Source organism: Ammospiza caudacuta, chromosome 15, assembly GCF_027887145.1.
Source record: "Ammospiza caudacuta isolate bAmmCau1 chromosome 15, bAmmCau1.pri, whole genome shotgun sequence".
Lineage (NCBI taxonomy): Eukaryota > Metazoa > Chordata > Aves > Passeriformes > Passerellidae > Ammospiza > Ammospiza caudacuta.
This window is the reverse complement of record NC_080607.1, coordinates 1113132-1132992: the sequence shown is the minus strand read 5'-3', so window position 1 is coordinate 1132992 and position 19861 is coordinate 1113132.

Sequence of the window (19861 nt, the reverse complement as noted above, 5' to 3'; positions counted from 1 at the left end):
GCTTTCTGCTAGGATGTAGACCACAAAAGACGCTAAAGACGAAGGGACGAGGCTCTCCGGAGCTAAGCACCGCTCCCGGGCTTCTTTCGGCAGAAGCGGCGCTAAGAGAGCACTGTGAGCGGTACAATCGTCTTTGCGCGAAGAAGCCGCTTCTTCGGCTCCGGGAGCCGGAGAGAGCGGCAGCATCGGAAAGGTGAAGAAGGAAGCTGTACAACACTGGGATTGTGTGCGCAGCTTGCCAACTGATAGAAAACAGTACCTTACCACTTTCCTGACTTTTCCAATCACATGAACAATCGATAGGAAGTTATTTTGGACAACTTTTCATTTCTTTATGCAAACACTTGGCAGACCTCCGTGCAACGTCCAGAACACGATGGGAGATGTTTTCTGCGCTGGCGCAGGTTTTCCTTGCCAGACAGAGTGGAAAAGCTTTCTGCTAGGATGTAGACCACAAAAGACGCTAAAGACGAAGGTACGAGGCTCTCCGGAGCTAAGCACCGCTCCCGGGCTTCTTTCGGCAGAAGCGGCGCTAAGAGAGCACTGTGAGCGGTACAATCGCCTTTGCGCGAAGAAGCCGCTTCTTCGGCTCCGGGAGCCGGAGAGAGCGGCAGCATCGGAAAGGTGAAGAAGGAAGCTGTACAACACTGGGATTGTGTGCGCAGCTTGCCAACTGATAGAAAACAGTACCTTACCACTTTCCTGACTTTTCCAATCACATGAATATTCGATTGGAAGCTGTTTTGGACAACTTTTCTTTGTTTCTTTCAAACACTTGGCAGACATCCGTGCAACGTCCAGAACACGATGGGAGATGTTTTCTGTGCTTGCGCAGGTTTTCCTTGCCAGACAGAGTGGAAAAGCTTTCTGCTAGGATGTAGACCACAAAAGACGCTAAAGACGAAGGTACGATGCTCTCCGGAGCTAAGCGCCGCTCCCGGGCTTCTTTCGGCAGAAGCCGCGCTAAGAGAGCACTGTGAGCGGTACAATCGTCTTTGCGCGAAGAAGCCGATTCTTCGGCTCCGGGAGCCGGAGAGAGCGGCAGCATCGGAAAGGTGAAGAAGGAAGCTGTACAACACTGGGATTGTGTGCGCAGCTTGCCAACTGATAGAAAACAGTACCTTACCACTTTCCTGACTTTTCCAATCACAGGAATATTCGATTGGAAGCTGTTTTGGACAACTTTTCCTCTCTTCTTGTCAAACACTTGGCAGACCTCCGTGCAACGTCCAGAACACGATGGGAGATGTTTTCTGTGCTGGCGCAGGTTTTCCTTGCCAGACAGAGTGGAAAAGCTTTCTGCTAGGATGTAGACCACAAAAGACGCTAAAGACGAAGGTACGATGCTCTCCGGAGCTAAGCGCCGCTCCCGGGCTTCTTTCGGCAGAAGCGGCGCTAAGAGAGCACTGTGAGCGGTACAATCGTCTTTGCGCGAAGAAGCCGCTTCTTCGGCTCCGGGAGCCGGAGAGAGCGGCAGCATCGGAAAGGTGAAGAAGGAAGCTGTACAACACTGGGATTGTGTGCGCAGCTTGCCAACTGATAGAAAACAGTACCTTACCACTTTCCTGACTTTTCCAATCACATGAACATTCGATAGGAAGTTATTTTGGACAACTTTTCATTTCTTTATGCAAACACTTGGCAGACCTCCGTGCAACGTCCAGAACACGATGGGAGATGTTTTCTGTGCTGGCGCAGGTTTTCCTTGCCAGACAGAGTGGAAAAGCTTTCTGCTAGGATGTAGACCACAAAAGACGCTAAAGACGAAGGGACGATGCTCTCCGGAGTTAAGCGCCGCTCCCGGGCTTCTTTCGGCAGAAGCCGCGCTAAGAGAGCACTGTGAGCGGTACAATCGTCTTTGCGCGAAGAAGCCGCTTCTTCGGCTCCGGGAGCCGGAGAGAGCGGCAGCATCGGAAAGGTGAAGAAGGAAGCTGTACAACACTGGGATTGTGTGCACAGCTTGCCAACTGATAGAAAACAGTACCTTACCACTTTCCTGACTTTTCCAATCACATGAATATTTGATTGGAAGCTGTTTTGGACAACTTTTCTTTGTTTCTTTCAAACACTTGGCAGACCTCCGTGCAACGTCCAGAACACGATGGGAGATGTTTTCTGTGCTGGCGCAGGTTTTCCTTGCCAGACAGAGTGGAAAAGCTTTCTGAGAGGATGTAGACCACAAAAGACGCTAAAGACGAAGGTACGATGCTCTCTGGAGCTAAGCGCCGCTCCCGGGCTTCTTTCGGCAGAAGCCGCGCTAAGAGAGCACTGTGAGCGGTACAATCGTCTTTGCGCGAAGAAGCCGCTTCTTCGGCTCCGGGAGCCGGAGAGAGCGGCAGCATCGGAAAGGTGAAGAAGGAAGCTGTACAACACTGGGATTGTGTGCGCAGCTTGCCAACTGATAGAAAACAGTACCTTACCACTTTCCTGACTTTTCCAATCACAGGAATATTCAAATGGAAGCTGTTTTGGACAACTTTTCATTTCTTTATGCAAACACTTGGCAGACCTCCGTGCAACGTCCAGAACACGATGGGAGATGTTTTCTGTGCTGGCGCAGGTTTTCCTTGCCAGACTGAGTGGAAAAGCTTTCTGCTAGGATGTAGACCACAAAAGACGCTAAAGACGAAGGTACGATGCTCTCCGGAGCTAAGCACCGCTCCCGGGCTTCTTTCGGCAGAAGCGGCGCTAAGAGAGCACTGTGAGCGGTACAATCGCCTTTGCGCAAAGAAGCCGCTTCTTCGGCTCCGGGAGCCGGAGAGAGCGGCAGCATCGGAAAGGTGAAGAAGGAAGCTGTACAACACTGGGATTGTGTGCGCAGCTTGCCAACTGATAGAAAACAGTACCTTACCACTTTCCTGACTTTTCCAATCACAGGAATATTCGATTGGAAGCTGTTTTGGACAACTTTTCCTCTCTTCTTGTCAAACACTTGGCAGACCTCCGTGCAACGTCCAGAACACGATGGGAGATGTTTTCTGTGCTGGCGCAGGTTTTCCTTGCCAGACAGAGTGGAAAAGCTTTCTGCTAGGATGTAGACCACAAAAGACGCTAAAGACGAAGGGACGATGCTCTCCGGAGCTAAGCGCCGCTCCCGGGCTTCTTTCGGCAGAAGCGGCGCTAAGAGAGCACTGTGACCGGTACAATCGTCTTTGCGCGAAGAAGCCGCTTCTTCGGCTCCGGGAGCCGGAGAGAGCGGCAGCATCGGAAAGGTGAAGAAGGAAGCTGTACAACACTGCGATTGTGTGCGCAGCTTGCCAACTGATAGAAAACAGTACCTTACAACTTTCCTGACTTTTCCAATCACATGAATATTCGATTGGAAGCTATTTTGGACAACTTTTCTTCTCTTCTTGTCAAACACTTGGCAGACCTCCGTGCAACGTCCAGAACACGATGGGAGATGTTTTCTGTGCTGGCGCAGGTTTTCCTTGCCAGACAGAGTGGAAAAGCTTTCTGCTAGGATGTAGACCACAAAAGACGCTAAAGACGAAGGGACGATGCTCTCCGGAGCTAAGCGCCGCTCCCGGGCTTCTTTCGGCAGAAGCCGCGCTAAGAGAGCACTGTGAGCGGTACAATCGTCTTTGCGCGAAGAAGCCGCTTCTTCGGCTCCGGGAGCCGGAGAGAGCGGCAGCATCGGAAAGGTGAAGAAGGAAGCTGTACAACACTGGGATTGTGTGCGCAGCTTGCCAACTGATAGAAAACAGTACCTTACACTTTCCTGACCTTTCCAATCACATGAACATTCGATAGGAAGTTATTTTGGACAACTTTTCATTTCTTTATGCAAACACTTGGCAGACCTCCGTGCAACGTCCAGAACACGATGGGAGATGTTTTCTGCGCTGGCGCAGGTTTTCCTTGCCAGACAGAGTGGAAAAGCTTTCTGCTAGGATGTAGACCACAAAAGACGCTAAAGAAGATGGTACGAGACTCTCCGGAGTTAAGCGCCGCTCCCGGGCTTCATTCGGCAGAAGCGGCGCTAAGAGAGCACTGTGAGCGGTACAATCGTCTTTGCGCGAAGAAGCCGCTTCTTCGGCTCCGGGAGCCGGAGAGAGCGGCAGCATCGCAAAGGTGAAGAAGGAAGCTGTACAACACTGGGATTGTGTGCGCCAGCTTGCCAACTGATAGAAAACAGTACCTTACCACTTTCCTGACGTTTCCAATCACATGAATATTCGATTGGAAGCTGTTTTGGACAACTTTTCCTCTCTTCTTGTCAAACACTTGGCAGACCTCCGTGCAACGTCCAGAACACGATGGGAGATGTTTTCTGCGCTGGCGCATGTTTTCCTTGCCAGACAGAGTGGAAAAGCTTTCTGCTAGGATGTAGACCACAAAAGACGCTAAAGACGAAGGTACGATGCTCTCCGGAGCTAAGCGCCGCTCCCGGGCTTCTTTCGGCAGAAGCGGCGCTAAGAGAGCACTGTGAGCGGTACAATCGTCTTTGCGCGAAGAAGCCGCTTCTTCGGCTCCGGGAGCCGGAGAGAGCGGCAGCATCGGAAAGGTGAAGAAGGAAGCTGTACAACACTGGGATTGTGTGCGCAGCTTGCCAACTGATAGAAAACAGTACCTTACCACTTTCCTGACTTTTCCAATCACATGAACATTCGATAGGAAGTTATTTTGGACAACTTTTCATTTCTTTATGCAAACACTTGGCAGACCTCCGTGCAACGTCCAGAACACGATGGGAGATGTTTTCTGTGTTCCGCATGTTTTCCTTGCCAGACAGAGTGGAAAAGCTTTCTGCTAGGATGTAGACCACAAAAGACGCTAAAGACGAAGGTACGAGGCTCTCCGGAGCTAAGCACCGCTCCCGGGCTTCTTTCGGCAGAAGCGGCGCTAAGAGAGCACTGTGAGCGGTACAATCGCCTTTGCGCAAAGAAGCCGCTTCTTCGGCTCCGGGAGCCGGAGAGAGCGGCAGCATCGGAAAGGTGAAGAAGGAAGCTGTACAACACTGGGATTGTGTGCGCAGCTTGCCAACTGATAGAAAACAGTACCTTACCACTTTCCTGACTTTTCCAATCACATGAATATTCGATAGGAAGTTATTTTGGACAACTTTTCATTTCTTTATGCAAACACTTGGCAGACCTCCGTGCAACGTCCAGAACACGATGGGAGATGTTTTCTGCGCTGGCGCATGTTTTCCTTGCCAGACAGAGTGGAAAAGCTTTCTGCTAGGATGTAGACCACAAAAGACGCTAAAGACGAAGGGACGAGGCTCTCCGGAGCTAAGCACCGCTCCCGGGCTTCTTTCGGCAGAAGCGGCGCTAAGAGAGCACTGTGAGCGGTACAATCGCCTTTGCGCGAAGAAGCCGCTTCTTCGGCTCCGGGAGCCGGAGAGAGCGGCAGCATCGGAAAGGTGAAGAAGGAAGCTGTACAACACTGGGATTGTGTGCGCAGCTTGCCAACTGATAGAAAACAGTACCTTACCACTTTCCTGACGTTTCCAATCACATGAACATTCGATAGGAAGTTATTTTGGACAACTTTTCATTTCTTTATGCAAACACTTGGCAGACCTCCGTGCAACGTCCAGAACACGATGGGAGATGTTTTCTGTGCTGGCGCAGGTTTTCCTTGCCAGACAGAGTGGAAAAGCTTTCTGCTAGGATGTAGACCACAAAAGACGCTAAAGACGAAGGTACGATGCTCTCCGGAGCTAAGCGCCGCTCCCGGGCTTCTTTCGGCAGAAGCGGCGCTAAGAGAGCACTGTGAGCGGTACAATCGTCTTTGCGCGAAGAAGCCGCTTCTTCGGCTCCGGGAGCCGGAGAGAGCGGCAGCATCGGAAAGGTGAAGAAGGAAGCTGTACAACACTGCGATTGTGTGCGCAGCTTGCCAACTGATAGAAAACAGTACCTTACCACTTTCCTGACTTTTCCAATCACAGGAATATTCGATTGGAAGCTGTTTTGGACAACTTTTCTTTGTTTCTTTCAAACACTTGGCAGACCTCCGTGCAACGTCCAGAACACGATGGGAGATGTTTTCTGTGCTGGCGCAGGTTTTCCTTGCCAGACAGAGTGGAAAAGCTTTCTGCTAGGATGTAGACCACAAAAGACGCTAAAGACGAAGGTACGATGCTCTCCGGAGCTAAGCGCCGCTCCCGGGCTTCTTTCGGCAGAAGCCGCGCTAAGAGAGCACTGTGAGCGGTACAATCGTCTTTGCGCGAAGAAGCCGCTTCTTGGGCTCCGGGAGCTGGAGAGAGCGGCAGCATCGGAAAGGTGAAGAAGGAAGCTGTACAACACTGGGATTGTGTGCGCAGCTTGCCAACTGATAGAAAACAGTACCTTACCACTTTCCTGACTTTTCCAATCACATGAACATTCGATAGGAAGTTATTTTGGACAACTTTTCATTTCTTTATGCAAACACTTGGCAGACCTCCGTGCAACGTCCAGAACACGATGGGAGATGTTTTCTGTGTTCCGCATGTTTTCCTTGCCAGACAGAGTGGAAAAGCTTTCTGCTAGGATGTAGACCACAAAAGACGCTAAAGACGAAGGGACGAGGCTCTCCGGAGCTAAGCACCGCTCCCGGGCTTCTTTCGGCAGAAGCCGCGCTAAGAGAGCACTGTGAGCGGTACAATCGCCTTTGCGCGAAGAAGCCGCTTCTTCGGCTCCGGGAGCCGGAGAGAGCGGCAGCATCGGAAAGGTGAAGAAGGAAGCTGTACAACACTGGGATTGTGTGCGCAGCTTGCCAACTGATAGAAAACAGTACCTTACAACTTTCCTGACTTTTCCAATGACAGGAATATTCGATTGGAAGCTGTTTTGGACAACTTTTCCTCTCTTCTTGTCAAACACTTGGCAGACCTCCGTGCAACGTCCAGAACACGATGGGAGATGTTTTCTGTGCTGGCGCAGGTTTTCCTTGCCAGACAGAGTGGAAAAGCTTTCTGCTAGGATGTAGACCACAAAAGACGCTAAAGACGAAGGTACGATGCTCTCCGGAGCTAAGCGCCGCTCCCGGGCTTCTTTCGGCAGAAGCGGCGCTAAGAGAGCACAGTGAGCGGTACAATCGTCTTTGCGCGAAGAAGCCGCTTCTTCGGCTCCGGGAGCCGGAGAGAGCGGCAGCATCGGAAAGGTGAAGAAGGAAGCTGTACAACACTGGGATTGTGTGCGCAGCTTGCCAACTGATAGAAAACAGTACCTTACCACTTTCCTGACTTTTCCAATCACATGAACATTCGATAGGAAGTTATTTTGGACAACTTTTCATTTCTTTATGCAAACACTTGGCAGACCTCCGTGCAACGTCCAGAACACGATGGGAGATGTTTTCTGTGTTCCGCATGTTTTCCTTGCCAGACAGAGTGGAAAAGCTTTCTGCTAGGATGTAGACCACAAAAGACGCTAAAGACGAAGGTACGAGGCTCTCCGGAGCTAAGCACCGCTCCCGGGCTTCTTTCGGCAGAAGCGGCGCTAAGAGAGCACTGTGAGCGGTACAATCGCCTTTGCGCAAAGAAGCCGCTTCTTCGCCTCTGGGAGCCGGAGAGAGCGGCAGCATCGGAAAGGTGAAGAAGGAAGCTGTACAACACTGGGATTGTGTGCGCAGCTTGCCAACTGATAGAAAACAGTACCTTACCACTTTCCTGACTTTTCCAATCACATGAATATTCGATAGGAAGTTATTTTGGACAACTTTTCATTTCTTTATGCAAACACTTGGCAGACCTCCGTGCAACGTCCAGAACACGATGGGAGATGTTTTCTGCGCTGGCGCATGTTTTCCTTGCCAGACAGAGTGGAAAAGCTTTCTGCTAGGATGTAGACCACAAAAGACGCTAAAGACGAAGGGACGAGGCTCTCCGGAGCTAAGCACCGCTCCCGGGCTTCTTTCGGCAGAAGCGGCGCTAAGAGAGCACTGTGAGCGGTACAATCGCCTTTGCGCGAAGAAGCCGCTTCTTCGGCTCCGGGAGCCGGAGAGAGCGGCAGCATCGGAAAGGTGAAGAAGGAAGCTGTACAACACTGGGATTGTGTGCGCAGCTTGCCAACTGATAGAAAACAGTACCTTACCACTTTCCTGACTTTTCCAATCACATGAACATTCGATAGGAAGTTATTTTGGACAACTTTTCATTTCTTTATGCAAACACTTGGCAGACCTCCGTGCAACGTCCAGAACACGATGGGAGATGTTTTCTGTGCTGGCGCAGGTTTTCCTTGCCAGACAGAGTGGAAAAGCTTTCTGCTAGGATGTAGACCACAAAAGACGCTAAAGACGAAGGTACGATGCTCTCCGGAGCTAAGCGCCGCTCCCGGGCTTCTTTCGGCAGAAGCCGCGCTAAGAGAGCACTGTGAGCGGTACAATCGTCTTTGCGCGAAGAAGCCGCTTCTTCGGCTCCGGGAGCCGGAGAGAGCGGCAGCATCGGAAAGGTGAAGAAGGAAGCTGTACAACACTGGGATTGTGTGCGCAGCTTGCCAACTGATAGAAAACAGTACCTTACCACTTTCCTGACTTTTAAAATCACAGGAATATTCGATTGGAAGCTGTTTTGGACAATTTTTCTTTGTTTCTTTCAAACACTTGGCAGACCTCCGTGCAACGTCCAGAACACGATGGGAGATGTTTTCTGTGCTGGCGCAGGTTTTCCTTGCCAGACAGAGTGGAAAAGCTTTCTGCTAGGATGTAGACCACAAAAGACGCTAAAGACGAAGGTACGATGCTCTCCGGAGCTAAGCGCCGCTCCCGGGCTTCTTTCGGCAGAAGCCGCGCTAAGAGAGCACTGTGAGCGGTACAATCGTCTTTGCGCGAAGAAGCCGCTTCTTGGGCTCCGGGAGCTGGAGAGAGCGGCAGCATCGGAAAGGTGAAGAAGGAAGCTGTACAACACTGGGATTGTGTGCGCAGCTTGCCAACTGATAGAAAACAGTACCTTACCACTTTCCTGACTTTTCCAATCACATGAACATTCGATAGGAAGTTATTTTGGACAACTTTTCATTTCTTTATGCAAACACTTGGCAGACCTCCGTGCAACGTCCAGAACACGATGGGAGATGTTTTCTGTGTTCCGCATGTTTTCCTTGCCAGACAGAGTGGAAAAGCTTTCTGCTAGGATGTAGACCACAAAAGACGCTAAAGACGAAGGGACGAGGCTCTCCGGAGCTAAGCACCGCTCCCGGGCTTCTTTCGGCAGAAGCCGCGCTAAGAGAGCACTGTGAGCGGTACAATCGCCTTTGCGCGAAGAAGCCGCTTCTTCGGCTCCGGGAGCCGGAGAGAGCGGCAGCATCGGAAAGGTGAAGAAGGAAGCTGTACAACACTGGGATTGTGTGCGCAGCTTGCCAACTGATAGAAAACAGTACCTTACAACTTTCCTGACTTTTCCAATCACATGAATATTCGATTGGAAGCTGTTTTGGACAACTTTTCTTCTCTTCTTGTCAAACACTTGGCAGACCTCCGTACAACGTCCAGAACACGATGGGAGATGTTTTCTGTGCTGGCGCAGGTTTTCCTTGCCAGACAGAGTGGAAAAGCTTTCTGCTAGGATGTAGACCACAAAAGACGCTAAAGACGAAGGGACGATGCTCTCCGGAGCTAAGCGCCGCTCCCGGGCTTCTTTCGGCAGAAGCCGCGCTAAGAGAGCACTGTGAGCGGTACAATCGTCTTTGCGCGAAGAAGCCGCTTCTTCGGCTCCGGGAGCCGGAGAGAGCGGCAGCATCGGAAAGGTGAAGAAGGAAGCTGTACAACACTGGGATTGTGTGCGCAGCTTGCCAACTGATAGAAAACAGTACCTTACACTTTCCTGACCTTTCCAATCACATGAACATTCGATAGGAAGTTATTTTGGACAACTTTTCATTTCTTTATGCAAACACTTGGCAGACCTCCGTGCAACGTCCAGAACACGATGGGAGATGTTTTCTGCGCTGGCGCAGGTTTTCCTTGCCAGACAGAGTGGAAAAGCTTTCTGCTAGGATGTAGACCACAAAAGACGCTAAAGAAGATGGTACGAGGCTCTCCGGAGTTAAGCGCCGCTCCCGGGCTTCATTCGGCAGAAGCGGCGCTAAGAGAGCACTGTGAGCGGTACAATCGTCTTTGCGCGAAGAAGCCGCTTCTTCGGCTCCGGGAGCCGGAGAGAGCGGCAGCATCGCAAAGGTGAAGAAGGAAGCTGTACAACACTGGGATTGTGTGCGCCAGCTTGCCAACTGATAGAAAACAGTACCTTACCACTTTCCTGACGTTTCCAATCACATGAATATTCGATTGGAAGCTGTTTTGGACAACTTTTCCTCTCTTCTTGTCAAACACTTGGCAGACCTCCGTGCAACGTCCAGAACACGATGGGAGATGTTTTCTGCGCTGGCGCATGTTTTCCTTGCCAGACAGAGTGGAAAAGCTTTCTGCTAGGATGTAGACCACAAAAGACGCTAAAGACGAAGGTACGATGCTCTCCGGAGCTAAGCGCCGCTCCCGGGCTTCTTTCGGCAGAAGCCGCGCTAAGAGAGCACTGTGAGCGGTACAATCGTCTTTGCGCGAAGAAGCCGCTTCTTCGGCTCCGGGAGCCGGAGAGAGCGGCAGCATCGGAAAGGTGAAGAAGGAAGCTGTACAACACTGGGATTGTGTGCGCAGCTTGCCAACTGATAGAAAACAGTACCTTACCACTTTCCTGACTTTTCCAATCACATGAACATTCGATAGGAAGTTATTTTGGACAACTTTTCATTTCTTTATGCAAACACTTGGCAGACCTCCGTGCAACGTCCAGAACACGATGGGAGATGTTTTCTGCGCTGGCGCAGGTTTTCCTTGCCAGACAGAGTGGAAAAGCTTTCTGCTAGGATGTAGACCACAAAAGACGCTAAAGACGAAGGGACGAGGCTCTCCGGAGCTAAGCACCGCTCCCGGGCTTCTTTCGGCAGAAGCCGCGCTAAGAGAGCACTGTGAGCGGTACAATCGCCTTTGCGCGAAGAAGCCGCTTCTTCGGCTCCGGGAGCCGGAGAGAGCGGCAGCATCGGAAAGGTGAAGAAGGAAGCTGTACAACACTGGGATTGTGTGCGCAGCTTGCCAACTGATAGAAAACAGTACCTTACCACTTTCCTGACTTTTCCAATCACATGAATATTCGATAGGAAGTTATTTTGGACAACTTTTCATTTCTTTATGCAAACACTTGGCAGACCTCCGTGCAACGTCCAGAACACGATGGGAGATGTTTTCTGTGTTCCGCATGTTTTCCTTGCCAGACAGAGTGGAAAAGCTTTCTGCTAGGATGTAGACCACAAAAGACGCTAAAGACGAAGGGACGAGGCTCTCTGGAGCTAAGCACCGCTCCCGGGCTTCTTTCGGCAGAAGCGGCGCTAAGAGAGCACTGTGAGCGGTACAATCGCCTTTGCGCGAAGAAGCCACTTCTTCGGCTCCGGGAGCCGGAGAGAGCGGCAGCATCGGAAAGGTGAAGAAGGAAGCTGTACAACACTGGGATTGTGTGCGCAGCTTGCCAACTGATAGAAAACAGTACCTTACCACTTTCCTGACGTTTCCAATCACATGAACATTCGATAGGAAGTTATTTTGGACAACTTTTCATTTCTTTATGCAAACACTTGGCAGACCTCCGTGCAACGTCCAGAACACGATGGGAGATGTTTTCTGTGCTGGCGCATGTTTTCCTTGCCAGACAGAGTGGAAAAGCTTTCTGCTAGGATGTAGACCACAAAAGACGCTAAAGACGAAGGTACGATGCTCTCCGGAGGTAAGCGCCGCTCCCGGGCTTCTTTCGGCAGAAGCCGCGCTAAGAGAGCACTGTGAGCGGTACAATCGTCTTTGCGCGAAGAAGCCGCTTCTTCGGCTCCGGGAGCCGGAGAGAGCGGCAGCATCGGAAAGGTGAAGAAGGAAGCTGTACAACACTGGGATTGTGTGCGCAGCTTGCCAACTGATAGAAAACAGTACCTTACCACTTTCCTGACTTTTCCAATCACATGAATATTCGATTGGAAGCTGTTTTGGACAACTTTTCTTTTTTTCTTTCAAACACTTGGCAGACCTCCGTGCAACGTCCAGAACACGATGGGAGATGTTTTCTGTGCTGGCGCAGGTTATCCTTGCCAGACAGAGTGGAAAAGCTTTCTGCTAGGATGTAGACCACAAAAGACGCTAAAGACGAAGGTATGATGCTCTCCGGAGCTAAGCGCCGCTCCCGGGCTTCTTTCGGCAGAAGCGGCGCTAAGAGAGCACTGTGAGCGGTACAATCGTCTTTGCGCGAAGAAGCCGCTTCTTCGGCTCCGGGAGCCGGAGAGAGCGGCAGCATCGGAAAGGTGAAGAAGGAAGCTGTACAACACTGGGATTGTGTGCGCAGCTTGCCAACTGATAGAAAACAGTACCTTACCACTTTCCTGACTTTTCCAATCACATGAATATTCGATTGGAAGCTGTTTTGGACAACTTTTCTTTGTTTCTTTCAAACACTTGGCAGACCTCCGTGCAACGTCCAGAACACGATGGGAGATGTTTTCTGCGCTGGCGCAGGTTTTCCTTGCCAGACAGAGTGGAAAAGCTTTCTGCTAGGATGTAGACCACAAAAGACGCTAAAGACGAAGGGACGAGGCTCTCCGGAGCTAAGCACCGCTCCCGGGCTTCTTTCGGCAGAAGCGGCGCTAAGAGAGCACTGTGAGCGGTACAATCGTCTTTGCGCGAAGAAGCCGCTTCTTCGGCTCCGGGAGCCGGAGAGAGCGGCAGCATCGGAAAGGTGAAGAAGGAAGCTGTACAACACTGGGATTGTGTGCGCAGCTTGCCAACTGATAGAAAACAGTACCTTACCACTTTCCTGACTTTTCCAATCACATGAACAATCGATAGGAAGTTATTTTGGACAACTTTTCATTTCTTTATGCAAACACTTGGCAGACCTCCGTGCAACGTCCAGAACACGATGGGAGATGTTTTCTGCGCTGGCGCAGGTTTTCCTTGCCAGACAGAGTGGAAAAGCTTTCTGCTAGGATGTAGACCACAAAAGACGCTAAAGACGAAGGTACGAGGCTCTCCGGAGCTAAGCACCGCTCCCGGGCTTCTTTCGGCAGAAGCGGCGCTAAGAGAGCACTGTGAGCGGTACAATCGCCTTTGCGCGAAGAAGCCGCTTCTTCGGCTCCGGGAGCCGGAGAGAGCGGCAGCATCGGAAAGGTGAAGAAGGAAGCTGTACAACACTGGGATTGTGTGCGCAGCTTGCCAACTGATAGAAAACAGTACCTTACCACTTTCCTGACTTTTCCAATCACATGAATATTCGATTGGAAGCTGTTTTGGACAACTTTTCTTTGTTTCTTTCAAACACTTGGCAGACATCCGTGCAACGTCCAGAACACGATGGGAGATGTTTTCTGTGCTTGCGCAGGTTTTCCTTGCCAGACAGAGTGGAAAAGCTTTCTGCTAGGATGTAGACCACAAAAGACGCTAAAGACGAAGGTACGATGCTCTCCGGAGCTAAGCGCCGCTCCCGGGCTTCTTTCGGCAGAAGCGGCGCTAAGAGAGCACTGTGAGCGGTACAATCGTCTTTGCGCGAAGAAGCCGCTTCTTCGGCTCCGGGAGCCGGAGAGAGCGGCAGCATCGGAAAGGTGAAGAAGGAAGCTGTACAACACTGGGATTGTGTGCGCAGCTTGCCAACTGATAGAAAACAGTACCTTACCACTTTCCTGACTTTTCCAATCACATGAACATTCGATAGGAAGTTATTTTGGACAACTTTTCATTTCTTTATGCAAACACTTGGCAGACCTCCGTACAACGTCCAGAACACGATGGGAGATGTTTTCTGTGTTCCGCATGTTTTCCTTGCCAGACAGAGTGGAAAAGCTTTCTGCTAGGATGTAGACCACAAAAGACGCTAAAGACGAAGGGACGATGCTCTCCGGAGTTAAGCGCCGCTCCCGGGCTTCTTTCGGCAGAAGCCGCGCTAAGAGAGCACTGTGAGCGGTACAATCGTCTTTGCGCGAAGAAGCCGCTTCTTCGGCTCCGGGAGCCGGAGAGAGCGGCAGCATCGGAAAGGTGAAGAAGGAAGCTGTACAACACTGGGATTGTGTGCGCAGCTTGCCAACTGATAGAAAACAGTACCTTACCACTTTCCTGACTTTTCCAATGACAGGAATATTCGATTGGAAGCTGTTTTGGACAACTTTTCCTCTCTTCTTGTCAAACACTTGGCAGACCTCCGTGCAACGTCCAGAACACGATGGGAGATGTTTTCTGTGCTGGCACAGGTTTTCCTTGCCAGACAGAGTGGAAAAGCTTTCTGCTAGGATGTAGACCACAAAAGACGCTAAAGACGAAGGTACGATGCTCTCCGGAGCTAAGCGCCGCTCCCGGGCTTCTTTCGGCAGAAGCGGCGCTAAGAGAGCACTGTGACCGGTACAATCGTCTTTGCGCGAAGAAGCCGCTTCTTCGGCTCCGGGAGCCGGAGAGAGCGGCAGCATCGCAAAGGTGAAGAAGGAAGCTGTACAACACTGGGATTGTGTGCGCAGCTTGCCAACTGATAGAAAACAGTACCTTACCACTTTCCTGACTTTTCCAATCACATGAACATTCGATAGGAAGTTATTTTGGACAACTTTTCATTTCTTTATGCAAACACTTGGCAGACCTCCGTGCAACGTCCAGAACACGATGGGAGATGTTTTCTGTGCTTGCGCAGGTTTTCCTTGCCAGACAGAGTGGAAAAGCTTTCTGCTAGGATGTAGACCACAAAAGACGCTAAAGACGAAGGTACGATGCTCTCCGGAGCTAAGCGCCGCTCCCGGGCTTCTTTCGGCAGAAGCCGCGCTAAGAGAGCACTGTGAGCGGTACAATCGTCTTTGCGCGAAGAAGCCGATTCTTCGGCTCCGGGAGCCGGAGAGAGCGGCAGCATCGGAAAGGTGAAGAAGGAAGCTGTACAACACTGGGATTGTGTGCGCAGCTTGCCAACTGATAGAAAACAGTACCTTACCACTTTCCTGACTTTTCCAATGACAGGAATATTCGATTGGAAGCTGTTTTGGACAACTTTTCCTCTCTTCTTGTCAAACACTTGGCAGACCTCCGTGCAACGTCCAGAACACGATGGGAGATGTTTTCTGTGCTGGCGCAGGTTTTCCTTGCCAGACAGAGTGGAAAAGCTTTCTGCTAGGATGTAGACCACAAAAGACGCTAAAGACGAAGGTACGATGCTCTCCAGAGCTAAGCGCCGCTCCCGGGCTTCTTTCGGCAGAAGCGGCGCTAAGAGAGCACTGTGAGCGGTACAATCGTCTTTGCGCGAAGAAGCCGCTTCTTCGGCTCCGGGAGCCGGAGAGAGCGGCAGCATCGGAAAGGTGAAGAAGGAAGCTGTACAACACTGGGATTGTGTGCGCAGCTTGCCAACTGATAGAAAACAGTACCTTACCACTTTCCTGACTTTTCCAATCACATGAACATTCGATAGGAAGTTATTTTGGACAACTTTTCATTTCTTTATGCAAACACTTGGCAGACCTCCGTGCAACGTCCAGAACACGATGGGAGATGTTTTCTGTGCTGGCGCAGGTTTTCCTTGCCAGACAGAGTGGAAAAGCTTTCTGCTAGGATGTAGACCACAAAAGACGCTAAAGACGAAGGGACGATGCTCTCCGGAGTTAAGCGCCGCTCCCGGGCTTCTTTCGGCAGAAGCCGCGCTAAGAGAGCACTGTGAGCGGTACAATCGTCTTTGCGCGAAGAAGCCGCTTCTTCGGCTCCGGGAGCCGGAGAGAGCGGCAGCATCGGAAAGGTGAAGAAGGAAGCTGTACAACACTGGGATTGTGTGCACAGCTTGCCAACTGATAGAAAACAGTACCTTACCACTTTCCTGACTTTTCCAATCACATGAATATTCGATTGGAAGCTGTTTTGGACAACTTTTCTTTGTTTCTTTCAAACACTTGGCAGACCTCCGTGCAACGTCCAGAACACGATGGGAGATGTTTTCTGTGCTGGCGCAGGTTTTCCTTGCCAGACAGAGTGGAAAAGCTTTCTGAGAGGATGTAGACCACAAAAGACGCTAAAGACGAAGGTACGATGCTCTCTGGAGCTAAGCGCCGCTCCCGGGCTTCTTTCGGCAGAAGCCGCGCTAAGAGAGCACTGTGAGCGGTACAATCGTCTTTGCGCGAAGAAGCCGCTTCTTCGGCTCCGGGAGCCGGAGAGAGCGGCAGCATCGGAAAGGTGAAGAAGGAAGCTGTACAACACTGGGATTGTGTGCGCAGCTTGCCAACTGATAGAAAACAGTACCTTACCACTTTCCTGACTTTTCCAATCACAGGAATATTCAAATGGAAGCTGTTTTGGACAACTTTTCATTTCTTTATGCAAACACTTGGCAGACCTCCGTGCAACGTCCAGAACACGATGGGAGATGTTTTCTGCGCTGGCGCAGGTTTTCCTTGCCAGACAGAGTGGAAAAGCTTTCTGCTAGGATGTAGACCACAAAAGACGCTAAAGAAGATGGTACGAGGCTCTCCGGAGTTAAGCGCCGCTCCCGGGCTTCATTCGGCAGAAGCGGCGCTAAGAGAGCACTGTGAGCGGTACAATCGTCTTTGCGCGAAGAAGCCGCTTCTTCGGCTCCGGGAGCCGGAGAGAGCGGCAGCATCGCAAAGGTGAAGAAGGAAGCTGTACAACACTGGGATTGTGTGCGCCAGCTTGCCAACTGATAGAAAACAGTACCTTACCACTTTCCTGACGTTTCCAATCACATGAATATTCGATTGGAAGCTGTTTTGGACAACTTTTCCTCTCTTCTTGTCAAACACTTGGCAGACCTCCGTGCAACGTCCAGAACACGATGGGAGATGTTTTCTGCGCTGGCGCAGGTTTTCCTTGCCAGACAGAGTGGAAAAGCTTTCTGCTAGGATGTAGACCACAAAAGACGCTAAAGACGAAGGTACGATGCTCTCCGGAGCTAAGCGCCGCTCCCGGGCTTCTTTCGGCAGAAGCGGCGCTAAGAGAGCACTGTGAGCGGTACAATCGTCTTTGCGCGAAGAAGCCGCTTCTTCGGCTCCGGGAGCCGGAGAGAGCGGCAGCATCGGAAAGGTGAAGAAGGAAGCTGTACAACACTGGCATTGTGTGCGCAGCTTGCCAACTGATAGAAAACAGTACCTTACCACTTTCCTGACTTTTCCAATCACATGAACATTCGATAGGAAGTTATTTTGGACAACTTTTCATTTCTTTATGCAAACACTTGGCAGACCTCCGTGCAACGTCCAGAACACGATGGGAGATGTTTTCTGTGTTCCGCATGTTTTCCTTGCCAGACAGAGTGGAAAAGCTTTCTGCTAGGATGTAGACCACAAAAGACGCTAAAGACGAAGGTACGAGGCTCTCCGGAGCTAAGCACCGCTCCCGGGCTTCTTTCGGCAGAAGCGGCGCTAAGAGAGCACTGTGAGCGGTACAATCGCCTTTGCGCAAAGAAGCCGCTTCTTCGGCTCTGGGAGCCGGAGAGAGCGGCAGCATCGGAAAGGTGAAGAAGGAAGCTGTACAACACTGGGATTGTGTGCGCAGCTTGCCAACTGATAGAAAACAGTACCTTACCACTTTCCTGACTTTTCCAATCACATGAATATTCGATAGGAAGTTATTTTGGACAACTTTTCATTTCTTTATGCAAACACTTGGCAGACCTCCGTGCAACGTCCAGAACACGATGGGAGATGTTTTCTGCGCTGGCGCATGTTTTCCTTGCCAGACAGAGTGGAAAAGCTTTCTGCTAGGATGTAGACCACAAAAGACGCTAAAGACGAAGGGACGAGGCTCTCCGGAGCTAAGCACCGCTCCCGGGCTTCTTTCGGCAGAAGCGGCGCTAAGAGAGCACTGTGAGCGGTACAATCGCCTTTGCGCGAAGAAGCCGCTTCTTCGGCTCCGGGAGCCGGAGAGAGCGGCAGCATCGGAAAGGTGAAGAAGGAAGCTGTACAACACTGGGATTGTGTGCGCAGCTTGCCAACTGATAGAAAACAGTACCTTACCACTTTCCTGACGTTTCCAATCACATGAACATTCGATAGGAAGTTATTTTGGACAACTTTTCATTTCTTTATGCAAACACTTGGCAGACCTCCGTGCAACGTCCAGAACACGATGGGAGATGTTTTCTGTGCTGGCGCAGGTTTTCCTTGCCAGACAGAGTGGAAAAGCTTTCTGCTAGGATGTAGACCACAAAAGACGCTAAAGACGAAGGTACGATGCTCTCCGGAGTTAAGCGCCGCTCCCGGGCTTCTTTCGGCAGAAGCCGCGCTAAGAGAGCACTGTGAGCGGTACAATCGTCTTTGCGCGAAGAAGCCGCTTCTTCGGCTCCGGGAGCCGGAGAGAGCGGCAGCATCGGAAAGGTGAAGAAGGAAGCTGTACAACACTGGGATTGTGTGCGCAGCTTGCCAACTGATAGAAAACAGTACCTTACCACTTTCCTGACTTTTCCAATCACAGGAATATTCGATTGGAAGCTGTTTTGGACAACTTTTCTTTGTTTCTTTCAAACACTTGGCAGACCTCCGTGCAACGTCCAGAACACGATGGGAGATGTTTTCTGTGCTGGCGCATGTTTTCCTTGCCAGACAGAGTGGAAAAGCTTTCTGCTAGGATGTAGACCACAAAAGACGCTAAAGACGAAGGTACGATGCTCTCCGGAGCTAAGCGCCGCTCCCGGGCTTCTTTCGGCAGAAGCCGCGCTAAGAGAGCACTGTGAGCGGTACAATCGTCTTTGCGCGAAGAAGCCGCTTCTTGGGCTCCGGGAGCTGGAGAGAGCGGCAGCATCGGAAAGGTGAAGAAGGAAGCTGTACAACACTGGGATTGTGTGCGCAGCTTGCCAACTGATAGAAAACAGTACCTTACCACTTTCCTGACTTTTCCAATCACATGAATATTCGATTGGAAGCTGTTTTGGACAACTTTTCTTTGTTTCTTTCAAACACTTGGCAGACCTCCGTGCAACGTCCAGAACACGATGGGAGATGTTTTCTGTGCTGGCGCAGGTTTTCCTTGCCAGACAGAGTGGAAAAGCTTTCTGCTAGGATGTAGACCACAAAAGACGCTAAAGACGAAGGTACGAGGCTCTCCGGAGCTAAGCACCGCTCCCGGGCTTCTTTCGGCAGAAGCGGCGCTAAGAGAGCACTGTGAGCGGTACAATCGTCTTTGCGCGAAGAAGCCGCATCTTCGGCTCCGGGAGCTGGAGAGAGCGGCAGCATCGGAAAGGTGAAGAAGGAAGCTGTACAACACTGGGATTGTGTGCGCAGCTTGCCAACTGATAGAAAACAGTACCTTACCACTTTCCTGACTTTTCCAATCACATGAACAATCGATAGGAAGTTATTTTGGACAACTTTTCATTTCTTTATGCAAACACTTGGCAGACCTCCGTGCAACGTCCAGAACACGATGGGAGATGTTTTCTGCGCTGGCGCAGGTTTTCCTTGCCAGACAGAGTGGAAAAGCTTTCTGCTAGGATGTAGACCACAAAAGACGCTAAAGACGAAGGTACGAGGCTCTCCGGAGCTAAGCACCGCTCCCGGGCTTCTTTCGGCAGAAGCCGCGCTAAGAGAGCACTGTGACCGGTACAATCGCCTTTGCGCGAAGAAGCCGCTTCTTCGGCTCCGGGAGCCGGAGAGAGCGGCAGCATCGGAAAGGTGAAGAAGGAAGCTGTACAACACTGGGATTGTGTGCGCAGCTTGCCAACTGATAGAAAACAGTACCTTACCACTTTCCTGACTTTTCCAATCACATGAACATTCGATAGGAAGTTATTTTGGACAACTTTTCATTTCTTTATGCAAACACTTGGCAGACCTCCGTGCAACGTCCAGAACACGATGGGAGATGTTTTCTGTGTTCCGCATGTTTTCCTTGCCAGACAGAGTGGAAAAGCTTTCTGCTAGGATGTAGACCACAAAAGACG